The 13584-nt window shown below is 44.9% G+C and overlaps 1 long non-coding RNA gene across 1 annotated transcript; it reads left to right on the top strand.

Moving 5' to 3' along the window:
• Positions 1 to 310: 310 nt before the first annotated feature.
• On the top strand, positions 311 to 7983 carry LOC142558255 (uncharacterized). The gene is made up of 3 exons (XR_012823001.1): positions 311 to 632; positions 3632 to 3784; positions 7875 to 7983. It is a non-coding gene; the product is annotated as an uncharacterized LOC142558255 (long non-coding RNA).
• Positions 7984 to 13584: the final 5601 nt, after the last annotated feature.

The following is a 13584-nucleotide window of genomic DNA, read 5'->3' as shown; positions in this document are numbered from 1 at the left end:
AGAGAAGGATCCATTGTGGCCTATGCACCTTCGCTTGCGGACAGCTCTCCTTGCAATACTCAGTTTGCGCCAAGGCTGCGATGGGGGCGCCGGTGACGGGTTTTTCCGCAGTGCCGCCTGGGCTGAGTCTGAGGTCTTTGCGCGCAGCGCGGCGTGGTTTCGCGAGAAATGTAAACAAGAGAGGAGAGCTGGCCCGATAGGCGGAGCAACGCCACGAGCAACACCAACTTCCGGCTTCACTTTAGCTGGTTAAAGAAAGTGTCTGCGTTCACCCGGTCGACGGAACGCAGGCGTTAGGTTCACCCAAACGTCACGTCCGGGATGTCACGTTCGTTCTTTGTTTTTCGCGTCCGTGATGTCACATCCGTCTTTGGTTTTTGGCGGCAGAATGGCACGCTCAAAGGTGAGCTACGCTCAAACAACTGGACAAAGATGTGGATCGTTTATTTTGGGGGGCTTGTGCTAGCGTAAGCTATCGTAAGTACTTCACTTTTCCATTCGATGTGCCTCTACTATGCAAACCTACGCTTTCGGCTGCCTGATACTTCATTTCCAGGTTCCTTACCAGCTTATTTTCCTTGTGACGCATCCCGCGGACCGCCGCACCGATCAGCCAGTGCTACAGTGTACTGGTAAGAGCCTTTTTCACAATCACTTAAAGGTAACATTACCTGGTTACGGTGCTGCTACACGGCAGAATGTGTAAATGGCAGATGACCCAAGTGCGGCATGTGCGCGCACTTGTTTAGAGAAAATAAAGAGTATTCATCATTTATCTCTCAATGTAAACGCACATTCCTGACACATGGTTCAGGTCTGCCGTCCGCCGACTAAGGGCGGTAGTGAATGAAGTCGCTAAATGAGTGCTTTGCGGCGTCATTGCACGCGCGGGAAACAGCGTTCGTTTACATAGTAATATGAGCCTTTACATAGCAATATGGCTGCGCTGTCAACAGCCATTCTCTGGTAACCTTTCTCCGCAGCGTAACGCTCGAGTGCTCTGTGCAGATGTGACAAAGGTTGTGTATGCGGTCGGTATTTGTGATTTTCTAGAAAGAAGCTTCATTACAAAGTGCATGATCAGGCTGCATGGTCGTCCATTCTACTAGAGCGGGACAATCAGTAAACGATACAAGCATGGACATACACATGCTGTTGCCAAATAACCCTTATGGTGAGTCCATTTAATACTGATGATTTAATCGTGGATGAAGACTGGGATGTTCTCTTTATGTGCTTGCTTCAAAGTAGGATAAATCGAAACGCGGCCAACAAATTTTACTAGTGTTATAAGGTTTTGTGAGAAAGGGTGTTGTGTATTGCTTTGTAACGAGTGACTTTTAAGAGTGTGACAATTTCTCCCATCGCACGTGTATATCCCGGCTGGAAGTTATGTTCATGTGCTCAACAGTGCTTCAGGAACCCTCTGAGCGCTTACACGTTGATATTACAGCCACTTGTGAATTCTGGTCCTAATGTAAGCATTAAGGGGTTTTAGCACTCCTCTTAGTGATAACCTTAGACGTTAATTCTATAGTGTATATTGTTAACTGACAAGCTGGGCCTGGTAAGTTTTACATCTTGACACTAAGAACCTGTGGCATGATGAGTTTGCGCAAAAGAACAGTGTAGGTGCCATCATATATACATTCATTGCCATTCACGCACACCATTGGAGGGACTCCAATCTACATTAAGTACAGCGTAATCGGCGCCAGTACCAGTGGTTGCTCAATGTGTGGTTTGGAATTTACGCCAGTGCAATAATCAGTACCATCTTCAATGACGCACTGACTGGACAGCGTTATGTGAACGATATCCTTGAAGGAATGGTTGATGAGTTTCTCAGCAAAGTCCCGCTGTCACATCTTCCACTTCTGCTGTATCAGCAAGATGGGCCACCTGCATGCAGCAGCAGCCGAGCACGAAACTGGTTGGGTGCTACTTTTCAAATAGATTGGAAGGCACGAGCCTGTAAATAGGCCGGCTAGGCCACCTGACCTCTCTCCGTTAAGTTTCTTTCTTTGGGGTTATGTGAAAGATTGTGCCGGACGTCAGATTAGATGGATGTCAGATTAGTTCAAGGTAAGGGTAATGGATGTCTGCCATAGAATTCCGGCATCGGTCATCAAGAAAGCCACTAAAGGTGTGATAAAATAGACAGTACTGCGTAGCTGCAAAAGGAGACCTATTTGAACACGTCCTCTAGGCTGATGTTCAACGGGGCTTACGAATTAACAGATAGTAAGAGCACACAGTTTTTTTTTGTCTGTGTGTGTGTGCCGACATTCTGATTGCCAGTTCGGCTCATAGAAGCGGTATATTTAATTTCGTGAACGCATTGGTTTTGCCTTTTCTCTACAAGTTGGTCGCTTTCCAGTGCGTTTATTTCGCTTTTATTTGTTGACACGAACCTGTTTTTGCAGCACGTATACACTTTCATGAAAAATAAGACGCTCACTTTATATTGGCTTTGGTCCGAAGCAAGTTTCTGGTGTGAAATATAACTTCGCCCGCACTCTTTCGATGCGGTGCGAGCAAAGTCTGGATTTTGAAACATACTGTGCCTATTACATTGCTCTTCACATTTCGTGTGTGGTCAGAGCTGCACTTTGGCTGCGTTATCAAGGTGCTTTTGTTATCATTTATCAGTTGGCCTTGAGAGAGAGACAATAAGTGTGACGTAGAGAGAAAGGAGTAGCTGCGAAGCTGCGAAACCTGCTGTTGGGGCTCCTTCCGTACCATTATCAAGGTGGTGCGCTGTCTCTTCGGGTTTGCGATAGGCAATGCAGTTACTTTCAATCAGCGTATTTGAGGGCACTGCTTTATGATGCGGGTGAGAGTTCACTCACATGGTGTTTTTCATAGTTCGTGAGGTTATTTTCCAGTCGGTAAAATTGTACGCAATTAGTATGTGGCTGAAAACACTGCAGTTAGATGTCATTTTGGGATGCCAACAAATGCCTCATTGACACTTTGAAAATTATGAGAGTACTTCTCGAGTTAGATAATTGTAATTACCAAATTAAATCTCAGTAACGAAAGAATTACTGGCTACTACTCCACTTTACAGGAAACAATATGTTCTAAGTTTTCTTCGAGTAACGGAACTGTTTTTTTTTAAATCTTAGTGCATGATAGCTGTGGAAAACTCTCTCTCTTCATCCCTATACCCCTTTCCCCAGTGCAGGGTAGAAAAACGGACATGCGTCTGGTTAACCTCTCTGCCTTTCCTCTCTTCTATTTCTCTCTCTCTATAATTCACTCAGTAACCGTAATGAGGCCAAGCCAGATAAACTCGAAATCAGAATCAACAGCAGTCATGTGCGGCAGCACTTATGCTCGGACTAGCAGAAAAATAAGAGAGGCTGCAGTTTTGCAGAAAGGCGAAGCAGTGTTAGTGATAGCCAAGTATGCGACAATTACACGAAGGAAGATTACACCAGCAAGGGGACTCAGGCTGTGAAATTGAACTGTCTCCTACTATGAGGTCTTGTATATACTTAGCGCCGTCACTTCAGTGCTCAAGTCTTCGAGGTCAAGCGAAGTTTCTTGAAGTGCAAGAAATATATATATATATATATATATATATATATATATATATATATCGTAAGGAACTGCTTTATTCTAGCCAAGCTCGGACTACTACCTCGAGGATTAAACTGTGCTGCTGGTGATGATATATGCAGATGGAAAAGATGTGCAGATGATGAAGTTGAAAGTCAGGCATGTGTTGTGCCCATGCTAATTCTCTCTCGCTGTGGAAGCGGCCGCCTGGCAGCGCGTAAGTACTATAAAATGCGTCAAGTATTTGGTTTTAAGCGGGAGACATGCACTATCTCTGTGCCACAGCAACGGGAATCGGGTGGCATTCTAACAAGCGAGACATGGTAATTGACAGGTGATGTCTGCTCAATGACCGTGCAAAGTCGAATAAAACACGAGAAATTTTTGCATAAGCCAGGAATGCACACAGGAGTCCAAAGAACTTCATCACCAGGAGAAAAAGTCACAGCACAGTGGGTCCAGTCGTAACGAAACTTGCGAGCGTCCTGGGAGACGCCGGTGTTAAGCGGGGCGAGGCGTCTGCACTCTGCGAGGCGAGACACAAACTGTTCCAAGAAAGGAACTGATGGGGTACAGGAGTCGAAAGGAATGATACATCAAGAATGAAACTTGGTGAACAGCCATAGATGAAGAAAAAATGTTAAAAGCCAGTAGTACGTTGCGTAGCCATGTTATAGGCGAATGTCATGAACGGCAGGATTGCATCCCCGTTCGTGTGGCCAGGGTGGATATACGTACATCGCAATCATGTCAGAGAGGGTATGGTGAAAACACTCCGTCAACCTTTTTGGTCTGCGGATGGTAACTGGAAGTCGTCTTGCAAATTGTGTTAGAGGCGCAAAGAACTTCGGTAAGGATAGAAGAGAGGAAGACTGCTGCGGTCACTGAGGAGAACGCGCGGAGCGCTGCAGTGTAAGATAATGTTGTGTAGAAAGAAATCGGCGATTTCAGCAGCAGTCCCGGATGGTAGAGATGCTGTCTCCGCATAGCGTGTTGGTCTATGGCCGTTGCAATCCAACAATTTCCATGTAAGGTCATGGGAAGAGGACCGTACAAGTCTATACAACTACTTCAAAAGGCGAAGCGGGACAAGGCAGAGGTTGTAAAGAGCCAGAAGGAGCTGTTGGGTTTGCTTTGACAATGAACGCAGGGTGCAACATACTTCGCAACGGCTGAAGATGGGCCAGGCCAGGAGCAGCGACTTCATATTCTGTTGTAAGTCTTGTGGTAGCCTAGATGACCAGTCGTCGCATGATCGTGAAAGGCTTCAAGCACCTCACATTGCAGAGAACATGGTATGACCGGGACCCATTTGTTGCCATCGATCTGATAAATGTTGCGATGTAAAACCCCATTGTGCAGCTTGAATTCATTAAGTTGTCGACGAAGTCTGGCATTTGGAGGCGACGAAGAATCTTCCATGCGTTGGAGAATAGTTCAGCAGTATGGGTCGACGCGTTAGTGGGACACAAGGACAGATGGGCTGTCATGTCTTAGCCATTCGAGGGTTACAATGGGTAAAGCCGATGAAGAGGACTCGGGACGTACACAATCACGGAGAGGTTATGGTGAATCGTCATGATTCGGCAGAGGGTAGCAAGAGAGAGCATTGGTGTCTTGATGCTTCTTTGCAGCCCTGTAGGTGACATTGAAATCGTACTCCTGTAGGTGAAGCACACAGCAACCCAGGTGACCTGATAAATTCTTTAGCGATGAAAGCCAGCACAGTGTGTTATGGTCGGTAACGACTGAAATGGCGGCCATGAAGACATGGGTGAAATTTTTGCACTGCCCAACAGCAACGCACTCCTGCTTGGCTATGGTGTAGTAATTTTCTGCACTGGTTAGTGCACGACTAGCATAAGCAATTACTCGTTCGCGGAATGTGTTGTCACGTTGCAGTAGAATGGCACCAAGACTGACTGCTAGCGTCGGTGTGAAAGATGGTGGGCGCGGTCGGATCAAAGTGGCACAGTACTGGGTCTGACGTCAGGGTATGTTGCAAAAGCAGGAAAGCATGTTCACATTCGTCGGACGAAACAAAGGGCGCATTACTGGTGAGGAGTTGATGGAGCGGGACGTAAATGTAGCGAAGTTACATATGAAGTGCCGGAAGAAGCAAGTCCAGGAAAACTGTGCATGTCTTTTTGACGCAGTGGACACAAAATTCGAGGATGGCAGTAAGCTTCTCGGGGTCCGGTCGAATACCTTCTTTGCTGACTATGTGCCCCAGAACTTTGATGGCCTTGCTGGCCAAACTGCATTTGTGTGTGTGTGCGTGTGTGTGTGTGCGTGCGCACATGTGCGTGTGCTGAGCTGCAAACCAGCATTTGCAAGACAGGCAAGGACTTCATCAAGATGTTGCAAATGTTGTGAGAACATGGTTGAAAACACAATGTCGTCGAGATAGCACAGACAGGTTTTCCATTTCAAGCCACACAAGACTTATCGATCATGCGTTCGAATGTGGCAGGCACATTGCAGAGTCCAAAAGGCATCGCACTGAACTCGTAGAGCCCATCAGGGGTAGCAAATGTCGTTTTTGCTTTGTCGGATTTGGACGTCGGTATTTGCCAGTAGTCTGGTCTAAAGTCAAGGCTAGAAATATATTCAGCACCGTGAAGTGAATCTAGTGCATCATTCATCCGTGACACGGGGTAAACATCTTTGCGCACGATTTTGTTCAGCGCACAGTAATAGACGCAAGAACACACTGAGCTGTCTTCGTGACAATTGCAACGACATGAGTGTCAACAGCTCAAGTGACAGTTCATCCACGAGGCAACGGTTGGGGTTCGATTTGGTTTATTGCAGTAAGCAATGCAGACCCCTCAGAGAAGCGAATAAGGCCAGGGGCAATCAGAATTGCTCGAGATAGGGTATGGTCATAGGGTAGAATGAATACGCCGCCATCCACAATGTTACAGGAGTTGACACCTATAATCTCTTCTCTAGGTGGCCAAAGAACGTAATCGGAAGAGGTGACGAGACAAATGCGTTCTTCGAGGTCAGGAAGAGAACTGCCAGTGGCATCCAGTTGTGTGAGGCGCTGACGACAAGAGATAGAAGCGAACGCCAAATATAAGAAGTCCCACCCCAAAATGAGTTCATGGGTCACTCACGAAATACCGCAAAAGCAATGTGGTGAAGAATTTAGTCTATGGACACACGAACAGTACACGGTGCGATTGGACGAATAATAACGTTGGCCGCTGCACAAGAAGAAAGGCCGGAGTAAGGCAATTCTTGTGTTTTATAGAGTCCCGAACAGTCACATGGCAATAATCGCCAAGCGTCTTGTAACAGGGAGCCACCTCAGGATTACACCAAACAAAGATGATGGATGCAGCCAGTCTTGCCAGATAACTACATTTTGACTATTCTGTATTGTTTGCATTTTTTGTGCAAAAGGAATTCTCGCAGAGAGTTTTATCTTCAGTGGCCTTCAGTTGACGTCATCTGCTACAACTAACACATAAGTTAACTCCATAGCACCACTAGGATGGAGACATTGTGTCGTGGGATGCTTCCTTAAAAGTGGACAAGAAGATTCTAAAGGAAAAGTGTGACATGGTCACAGTAATAACCAAGGCATTTGGCATGGGAATGACCCAGCTATGAAGGTATTATCAGATGTGGACAAGCATATAATACTAAATGGCGCCTTGCACGAGCCCCAAGTGTCAAATGTAATGAGTATTGTGCATTGAAAGGGCCAAAAATGTTTTGTACATGCAAGGGAACACTATGGGCATTTGATAGCAGTTGCTTAGATGTACTACATTAACAGGAGCCAAACAAACTCCCTTAGACATAAGCATGCAGCAAATTCAAGGACTAGATGAAGCTTCAAAGAAGTAACTGCATTTCATGTAGGATAGGTGTGAATGACCTTTGTGCATGAGATCAGTGACAAAAACACTAAATGAATGCAGTACAGTGTCTGTATCATATCTTGTGCAGACCAAACTAGCCTGGAGTTTCAGCGTTCCTTGTCAGTTCATTTAAATCGGCACTACATTGTTCAAAGTGCAATATTGTTCTACAAAACATAATATGCAAGATGTAGCATGCTAACCCTCGTGGCTCAACAACTACTGAACCGAAACCTCAATGAGCAGTGAAGCTTCCTTGTAATTTTCATTGTAACCATACTTTTGCTCTTGAAAGTGAACCTCTTTAGTGAATTTGCTTGTGTATTAATTTTTCTTTAGGCAAGTATTTTTTATACATGTTAATGTGTCAATCCTGCTTTCTCTTTCCGGAGCTAAAAATGCCTCTTATTTCAATTTGATCTTTTGAGCTAGGAAGCCATCATCTGGTGCTGTGTACAGCAAGCACATGCTTCGGTCAAGGAGGGAGCCAGCACCATATCTACATCAGCAAGAACCTTGGTGCTCAAAATAAACATTTTCTGTGCAAATAATTGTCTTTTTATACTTCCAGCATGAATTAATAAGTTTCTTTTGCCTTCACATGCAGGAAGGTTTATAGGAATAAATAATGACTGTTGAATGCCCAGGAAAAGCCTTGAAGCCATTTTACTTGTACAGTGATAAAGTACATGTGTACTTGAACTTGATAGTACAGAAACGAAAGGCAAAGTAACAGGCAAAATGCTTGGGGCAGCAGTCGTATAAATGGTAGATGAACAGAGCTAATTGTGCTGTCCAGTTTCATCCAGTTTGACCAAGTGTTGCAAGAATTGCCTTCAATATGAATCATTCAGTTTAGCCAGCTAAAGTCTAACTCGTACAAACTTAGGAATGTCTGCTGAGAATTTTAGCATAAATGGTATGTGTGCATTCTTCAGCAGCACTACAAGCCCAATAAGGTTTTTGCGTTACTGTCCCCCCTCCCTTGGGGTTATGGCAGTGTCTACTTCAAGTGCTTGAGGGTATAATGGAGAATGACTCCAATTTGCTATAAATATGTGCAGTGTTGATGCAGAAATGAGAAGGCTATATAAATATGCAGGACAAGAGCTGGTAGGCCTGGCTATAAGCATGAATTAGAAATTTATAGACCAAAGGCAATATGAATACAATATGTTAAATTACATCCATATGTGGGAACTGCCCACATGAAAGGAAAGAAAGTGCAATACTTGCAACCTACCAACAGAAACATCAGTCTAGGGAAGGATTCTGTAAGGATCCACTAAGTGGACTATTTCAGCACACACTGATTAGGTAGCGCTCTAAGTTGGTAGAGCAAGCAGCATTCGTCACCGTGGGTTCTTGTGCTCTATTCATTCAGCGTGTACTGGAATGGACAGTCCACTTAGTCAACACTTACAGACTAGCCCCCTAGGGCTGTGGAAGCACGCAGTATATTAAGCTTAAGTCTGGAGTGCTACCTCCTACTTATGTGGCAAGTCCTCCTGTTTACCTGTTCCTTTCAACTGAGAGCTGAGCACCGCCTAGGTTAAGTCAGAAAAAGCAACCAGCGTCCATAGAATTCAAACTATTACTATTTGCCCTATAAAAGGGGACAGTGGAGCCTATAATGACACTTGACTTGGGCCATATTTTTCGCGATATGCCTGAGAATATTGGGATTTCCCATCAATTTTACCCTTCCTACATCACATAGCGAACAACCTGAAAACTTAACACTGTTGCGCAGAGCGACGACTGTTTTTATTCAAGAAAGCCAGGTTTGTGGTTCAGCACACATCATACGCTGGCAAACTCACTGATGAGTCAACTCCCTCAGATCATCCCATGAGTCTGAGTGAGCCCAGCTGAGCAGTATTTTGGCGAGTTTGAGCCCGAGTGAGCTCAGCTGAGTAGTATATTCTTATGAGTTCAAGTGAGCAGCTAAGTATAATTTTGGCGAGTCTAGATAGGGAGTTCCGATTATTTTGCCAACATATATATGGTCCGTGTACTTTCGAAATTCAGGTACGACACTTGCGCATAGGTTGGAAATTAAGCTTCTCGCCAAGTGACTACTGCAGAAATGATCATAGAGCTAGAGAAGAACGACACGCCTTAATGATGCAGCGTGCCGCGTGGGATCCATGTGTGCAGCGTGCCAGTGGATGGGTGCGTGTTTGGGAAATTAAGGGGTTTCGACCCATCCACAGATAATTTCCATAATACCTTTCTCCATAGTGTATTATTGCGATAGCAATTTTTGGACACCCCAAGCGAATTTTCGCCATCGCCCTGATGTTTGGTTTAAAGTCCAAGTGTGACAAAAATTATAGTGCCCCGTTGCATCCCACATGCTGGGGTTAATTGCGAATGAAATGGTGCGAGGGTGAGCCGAGAAGGATGGCAGCTTTATGCGCGCTGTCCACGTCCCGTGATCAAGCGCGCGCTACGGTAGGAGAGCGCGCGACGTCTCTTGCCCGGCCGTGCCCGTGCATATGGCTGTCCGCGCGTGCCACATTTTTTTAAGTAAGTTGCGGCCGGTGTAAAGGCGGCAAGCCGACGTGGCTGCTGGTTTCACGAGTGTTGGAAGTAGCGTTATCTAAATTTCTGACGAAACTTAGAGAACAGTGACTTAAAACAGTGACTTCCTTAGAGGGGCCAAAATTTTAGGGCGTATTAGCGGCACGTATAGTAGAATGCAGTGTTCCATTGTAAAAAAAAATTTTGATGTAACAACGTAGAGTGCTGAGTGTTAGGTCTTTGTTACATCAAGGTTCAACAAAAATTAAGCGCTGGAAATCAGCGCTGGACGCATATGCAACTCCTTACTCCACACTGAAAACATTTGAGAAAACATTTTTTAAATATACTTTGTACATTTGTATAAATCCCTACCTGCAGATATTCCTCTGGTTTAGCCTAATTATGTGCTGCCTACTTACTGACGCAGCATACGTATCATTGCGAAATTTATAATTTTTTGCTTTTAGAAAAAGCATCGAGTTATTGAATTTTGCGAACAAAAAAAAAAAAAATTGCAACTTCCAATATAGCGCGCTTCCTAGGCTATTAACTAGCTACAATGTTCAAGGAACGTACTGTTTCCATGAGTGGTTTACTCATGCAGTAAGATGTACTGCTCCTACACCTTGTAATAAAAAGCATATGCATCGACACATAGCAGCTGATATTCTTGGCTATTTTCTCATCACAGAGGTAGATGGGGCACATGAACCTATATGCTCACACAAATCAACGTGACCAACTACTGCGGAGACATGGCAACGAATTCTTTGTTTACGTTGTACACCACAAGTGCGAGGTTTGCGCATTAATTTGACTTCATGAAACCCTATTTATACTACAGGCTTTACGGCAATGCTTGCATGCAGTGCGGTGAAGCGCTCGACAAAACTGCACATATTATATGGTTTGTTTGATATTAACTCGAGATGCAAACGTTTGTGCAGGCAGGCAAGCAATGTTTCCATTCACACAGCGCACCAAAAGAGCTTGGTATATGCATTGATCTGGTTTCATGACATCGTACTATTGCCACTACCTTTACGGCAGTGCTTGTGTATAGTGCTGCGAAGCACGACGGAACTGCACATTATTATACGGTGTGCTCGAAATCCACTCGAGATGCAAATTAACGCTTGTGCAGGCAGGAAACGAATGATTTAATTCACGTAGCACAACACGAGAGCGCGCTCTATGCACTCCTTTGATTTAATAAAACTCTATTTCTGCCACAGGCTTCACAGCAATACTTGTGTAGAGGGCTGTGAAGCTCGACGCAGCTGTAACAACATCCCACGGTACACCCGATTTTTACCGAGTTTGTTTAAAGGGCCCCTCACAGGCTACATAACAAATTTTGGTTATACGCTGAAAGTTGTTACGTGCCCTCTAAGAAGTGTTCTACAGCAAGCATTTTTCAAATTGGTTCATTAACAGCAGAGAGAGAATGATTGAAGTGCCGCGAACACATGATTTCAGGAGGCGAACGTCGCCGCCTATATAAACACTCTCTCGACTTTCCCCGTTTCGCCTGTGTAAGCAAATTTCCTTCACTGCGTTCTCCCATACCGGAGCCGAGGGGTCGCGCGGCGGGTATACCCTGCCGTCTTCTTTTTTTCACCGTCACCGGCACACTTCCGGTGACGGTGTCGCGCGAGCTCTTGCGCTTGTCTCGTTTCCTGTAGCGGACGATAATGCGCACTCTACACGAGAACACGTGATTAGCGGTATAAGTCAGTGCCCCAGCACTGAGGCAAATGCGAGAGGATGAAAGAGCATGATCGCAATGCTGAAACACAGTAGACAATGACGTATAGTTTCGTTCTCTGCGCGCGTGCAAACGTCGGAAAAAGGAGACGAAACGGAAATTCATCTCTCTTGCTACAGTGCGAAGTAAAACAAAAGCACCCAGACATTCGGGTTGTATTTTTCATTATTTCTCTAAACTTTAATTAGTCCACTGAAGCAACAGATTCAACAAATAACTGATGCTGCCTTGAATCTAAGTCACGTGCTACTCTGAGTGCCATCACAGCACAGCCTGTGCTCCTATGCAGCAGCAAAGTTACGGGCATTCATCTGCTTGCTGCTGCGATAACATTATGACACTTGAACTCAGAGGTACGATTTTTGTTGTGTGAGGTTATAGATAGCCAGTAGGCTACTTGTCTGATGTTAAATGCTATGACCCACTGGCAATCCACGATGCACTCAAGGAAAACGTTTTTATGCTGTGTGCGGCGTGACTCACCAGTGACCCACACGCAAGAATTCTCGCTCTTGTGTTGCCACCTGAGGTTTGAAATTGCAACTAATATATCTTTTTACTGCACTGGACATGGGGTGGCATGTTTGTTTCGGAGAGTGGAGTGGCGGCACATTTCTCAGTTGGGTTTCTTGCAAACTTTTCGCCGCAGTTCTTGAAATACGTGCCGTTGGAATAAGTACCTGCATTTTTCTTGCTACTCCCAAACTTTTCAGCGTGTCTCATAGATAGATCCTCATGCCCCTTATGGATGCAAAAAAAAGCACAATGCAGAGGAAACAAACTTCGTTTTGGGCCAGAAGAATGCACCAGCAACTTCGCGATCACCAGCGGATGAGTCAAGTGCTTCAGTGTCAGATGTTCAGCAGTGGACAGACAGTGAAATCAGTGAGAAAGATAGTGTTTACGAACCATCACAGACCTCAGCCAGAATGTCGAATGGAGAGCCAGACCTGACTGATGATTCTGAGGTGAATGATTCAGGATACGATGCTCTCATTTCTCTCAGCCCATCTCTAGAGAAATGGACACCGGCAACAACCACTTCGCCTAGTGTGACACCACACTCTAGGCCGCCCACTATCATTCAGTTGCCATCTAGCCGTTATGCCCCATCTTTATGTTCACTGTTTATTACGGATGACATTTGGCAAATGATCGTCAATGAAACAAACAGGTTCACACAACAAGTGTTAAAGTCAACTACTCCTAAATCTAAATCACGGTTGAAAAATTGGACGGAAACCAATGCCAAAGAAATGAAAGCATTTATTCGAATACTGATTTTGTATTGGTCTCCTCTGTCTTCCTACTCCCAAATCTAAATCAAAGTTGAAAAATTGGATGGAAACCAATCTCCAACAAACGAAAGCATTTGTTGGAATACCAATTTGTATTAATCTCGTCCATCTTCCTATCTGAGTCACTACTGGGCAAAAAGTAACCTGTATGGTGTTGAACTCATTCGTCAAAATATGAGCCGTGACCGCCTTTTCCCTACTTTTGAGGTTCCGGCATTTTGCGGACAATTAACTGGTTGCAGAGTTGCAGGATCATGTCTTTAAGATTCATCCTCTGGTAGAGAAATTGAACCAAAATATTTGCCACTGTGCTTGAGCCGGGAAAGGAGGTTGTGATAGATGAAACAATAGTGCCATGGCGTGGCAGACTTTCGTTCTTACAGAGTCAGGCTGTTCAAGGCATGTACCAAAGACGGTTACAGGCTAAAGGTTGATGTATATGCTGGAAAGTGTGACTGAACAGTTGGCATCGGACATGCCGAAGATGTATGCTTGAAACTCCTGCAAAATTACAAGGAAGTCGCGTGCCCGCTGTACGTAGACAACT

The sequence above is a fragment of the Dermacentor variabilis genome, chromosome 9 (genome assembly GCF_050947875.1).
Source record: "Dermacentor variabilis isolate Ectoservices chromosome 9, ASM5094787v1, whole genome shotgun sequence".
In the NCBI taxonomy this organism is placed as follows: domain Eukaryota; kingdom Metazoa; phylum Arthropoda; class Arachnida; order Ixodida; family Ixodidae; genus Dermacentor; species Dermacentor variabilis.
The sequence above is the reverse complement of the archived record's forward strand: the minus strand, read 5'-3'. Positions and strand labels throughout refer to the sequence as shown.